Source organism: Glycine max, chromosome 2 (assembly GCF_000004515.6).
Source record: "Glycine max cultivar Williams 82 chromosome 2, Glycine_max_v4.0, whole genome shotgun sequence".
Classification (NCBI taxonomy): Eukaryota; Viridiplantae; Streptophyta; class Magnoliopsida; order Fabales; family Fabaceae; genus Glycine; species Glycine max.
In genome coordinates this window covers 39843375-39847874 of record NC_016089.4, presented here as the reverse complement: position 1 = coordinate 39847874, position 4500 = coordinate 39843375, and the positions used below count along the sequence as shown (strand labels likewise).

Sequence of the window (4500 nt, the reverse complement as noted above, 5' to 3'; positions counted from 1 at the left end):
GTTAACTAAAAATAATATCAAAATTGACGGTAGGTTGCCTTTGATTGCAAGAAAATTAAAGATGATTCTGAAATGCATGACTTGTTTGGTTTCCCAATTAAGAAAGATTAATGATTACGAATTAGCAAAATATTATACATAAGTAGTATTTTTCCTTTTACTTTTTATTCTTGAAATATTTCTAACATTTTGTGTGTATATAACTAAAGTTCTCTAGATTACTGTCATACACTTCAGTGCATATAATAATATAAATTGAAAAAATATTTCAATTTTAATGCAAAAAGCACGACAACAAAATAGAAATGTGGACACACAAGTGTGACAACATTTGTGTTTACGCTAGTGATAATAGTGATGATAAAGGTAATAACAACAATGATAATAAAAAATGAGTAAGATAATGAAAGAGATAGTTTTAATAAAAAAAACATCAAATTAGTTTTTATGATTAAGAAAAAAATAATAAGACGTCTTAAATTATGTATGAGATTATAGGTTGAAACGTTAGTACCACCATTGCACAACAAAAAAATATCTAAATTAATACCTGTAATAAAATTCCATGCACATGCTAGCTAAACCCATAAAATAATAATAATAATAATAATAATAATAATAATAATAATAATAATAATAATAATAATAACAAATAATACATACAGTAATATCATGAAGTTACAAACTTACAATACTAAGCACTAAAAATAAATCATTATTTATAGGTTTTTAACATTAAAAATATATAAAAAAATTCAAATTAAATATATAAGAATATTTATATCTAAGTTTTAACGATATACAACAATGTCTATGAATATGCAAAAATCGTGTTCAAAGGCCTCAATGATAACATCTTCTAAAACATGATTCTTCTCATTCTCTTAATCTAAATTTTAAGTTTCTTAGCCACTACGAATTAGCACGTCGTTTGAACACACAAATATAGTAATGATTTCTTGATTCTTTTTCCACCAATATTTCACATGCTCTTCTTTCATTCATTTGTAGTAACTTATTCTCATTTTTCATCTTTAACTTACCATTGTGGAAGAATTGGCGTATACACTGCAAGTTGTTATACTACCCCACACAACAAGTGGCGCATATGTAGTTCAACAATAAATTCCAATAGGCAAGGGAGCATACTGCAGATATATGTATAAAGTACCAGCGATATGCAAGTAATGAAGTTTTCCTGTCATAAATCCCATGTAGAAAACATCAACAACACTATAGTATACGTGCAAATTAGTTAAACAGCCTAAAGATTTTAGTAGTACCAGTCAACAACCAGAGTATGGTGTACAATGAGTAAAAGGATACTATTGCTAATACATGGAAATAGGGCTATGATCAAAGCAGGTTAAGCACTTCCCAGATATATGTATAATGGTAATCTTAATCAGCACAACATAACATGGATTGTCATTAAAAAAGGGAAATCATTGAGAAAGAAATTCAAGATCAAATATGAAATTTTGTATCAATGTTTCTGCCAAGATAACTCTAGTCTCCTTCCTGAACTCAGCTCATCTAACTAAGTTTCCTAAAGTTTAGGTTTCACATTACAAATCATACCTAATGAATGCAAGTTTTCAGGGTCCAACTTCTAATGGTACGGAGAGAGGAAGAGTTATCATATAAAGTTTATGTGATTTTTTTGGGGGGCAAATATAAAGATATCATATAGAAATATTGGAAAAAAAGAGGAAGAGGAATAGAAAATAGAAACCACATTTACTAGTTACGACAATCAGTTTCAACAAATGAGAAGTTAAAAGAAAAAAGATTAAATAAAAAAATGAAAAAGTAAAATAAAACCAGTCATAATATGTTGTCAAAGGAGTAGAACAGGTAAAAAAGAATTGAAACCAAAATGGTATATTGCCTTTATTATTGTTAGATTACATATTACCATATTCTAAGAGTTTAAACTATAGTAGCATGAGAAGTCTCAAGATTGCAGCATAGACATTTTGAAATAGTATAAGCATTATCTCATTCAATTTCTTATATATATATATATATATGAACATACATCAGGGTGTTGGGTACTACCAAATTGAAATAGCATATGCATTATCTCATTCGATCTCTATATATATATGAAACATACATCAGTGTTGGGTACTGTCAAAATTCCCTAACGGGTATTGTGTTTTTCAACATTATATATTCCATTTTGGATAGTGAAAATTGGGGGTAGGGGGATCCAACCAGATGTAAACAGTGTATTCTTCAAAACTAACCTAGGAATAATGAACAAAGTAGTTGAACAAATTATAAACTTGATATTTAGGTCAACAAGCAAACAATTTTAGTCAAATGGTAAGTCAAATGCAATGCTAGATGTGAAATTAAGAATCACCAGAAAAGACATATACAGATCAATACCTCCCTGAAGCTAGAAAACTTTGGCCACGCCGAGTTAATTGCAACAGTTGAAGGGAAGACATTACGGAACATCAATCTCTGCCTTACCAAAAAATAAATTTCTTGTAGTTGTTCCATACAAAAATAATAGATCAGTAGCCAGAATTGTAGGAATTATAAATCTCTGGGCAAAGTAGCACACTTAAGGCACACCATGCTCTTCAAATTAATGAGGAGCCCACAAACATATCAAAGTAGTAAGCCTATGATACATGCCACTAAAGGAACAAATAGTAGAAATAATTGATTTTCCTATCAAAGTGGTAAACCTATGATACATGGGTCCTATTAAATGGTTGCCTAACCAGTAATGGAACTGAATACTAGTACTTAATGGTTACTCATAGGTACATACCAAATATTAACTTATTTCTCAAGTACAAGTTAGTCCATGTAAAATACTACAAATTATCTTGTGCATAAGTTAATTTGAGCTTATGAAGAAGCTCATCCCATTTTTACTTATTTTCCTTTCCTAGAAGTCCTTCTGGATACACTTACCTTAACCGGCCTTAAGAGGGGAATTGCCATACCCTGTACTGTACCCCCTACGCATCCATAAAACTAAGTAGCAAAACAAATAAACGATTTTACAACACTTAATGTAGCTTGGAGACCTTAACCCTGACGCACAAATCATGTAGAAACATAGGGGCATTAAATTAAAGCATTAACACAATCATGAAGTAGTAGAAAGCAGACAGAAGTGGGTAACACTGAAAGGTGTGTTAAAAAAGTGGCCTCAATAACTCAAGAGGGGGGGGGGGGTCAATTAAGTTTCAAAATTTTCCCCTAACAAATTTTAATTCTCTCTTTAAAAGATATATGCAAACTTAATATGCAGAAAAAGAAGAAATAAACAATTTATTCTATGCTCTTTAAATGTGCAAAATAAAATTAAACTACAATGATGTAAATGAGATTAGGGAAGAGAGAATTACAAACTCAGTTTATACTGGTTCGGCCACTTTTTATGCCTACGTCCAGTCCTTAAGCAATCCACTTGAGATTTCCACTATCCTTGTAAATTCCTTAACAACTTCTGAATCACCCAGGGATACCTTTCCTTTGTTTTCAGAAAAACTTACAAATCAAGAGACCCACTACCTCTTGATTGCAACAACAGTTTGCTTTTGAAGTACAAAAGATTTTTTTTTCTCTCTTTTTAAGAGAAGAATAATACAACTTGAAGAACTTAGAAGAATCCTTAATTTTTTTTTGCAAGTGTTTGCCCAAAGGTTTGCTTTTGAGAGAATAAGACAATGAAGTTCTGAAAAACTTTGAAGATTTTCAAACACAAGTCACATATTTATAGGCCTTTGGTGGTTTTTCAAACTCTCATGAAATGATGTGACTTTTCAGAGTTATTTTTGAAATTTTCTCACTGGCAATCGATTATAGATATTTGGTAATCGATTACACAGTTAATTATTGAGGAGTCATGTCTTTTCAGTTTGAATTTCAAAAAATTCCATTACTGGTAATCGATTACACAAAGGTGGTAATCGATTACAACTTTTAAATTTCAAATTCAAACTTTCTAAAAGCTTTGCAAAATTAATTTTTGATTCTGAGAATCGATTATAACTTCTGGTAATCAATTACCAAAGAGAAATATACTATTTTAAAAGGTGTAAAAACACTTAAAACTTTTTATAAGAGATTTTGAAAATTGAAGCATTTAAGGTCAAACCTTTGCAATCTTTTAAGAGATTCTTTTAACAAATAATGGACCATCATAAATCCTTTCTCTTGATCTCTTGATCTTGTCTTGAACTTGTAGTAAACTTTGAATTACTTCAATCTTTGGCATCATCAAAACCTTCATACAACATATGCAATCACATTCTCCCCCTTTTTTATGATGATAACTATCTGAAAATATGATTAAAAGATATTTTATTTGCAAGACGAGCACTCACCTTTACTCCCCTTTAATTTTGTAATTTATTGCCTATTTTTAGAAAAAATAGTCTACCCGTTTTCTTGAGTTTCTCTCCCCCTTTGGAAACATCAAAAAGTAGAAAATACCAGACAAAATAACGAAGCCACAAAATCCAAAGC

The 4500-nt window shown here is 30.2% G+C and overlaps 1 non-coding gene across 1 annotated transcript; it reads right to left on the bottom strand.

The window, feature by feature from the left end:
* Positions 1-3412: 3412 nt before the first annotated feature.
* MIR5771 (microRNA MIR5771) lies at positions 3413-3493 on the bottom strand. The gene has a single exon (NR_126625.1). It is a non-coding gene; the product is annotated as a microRNA MIR5771 (primary transcript).
* Positions 3494-4500: the final 1007 nt, after the last annotated feature.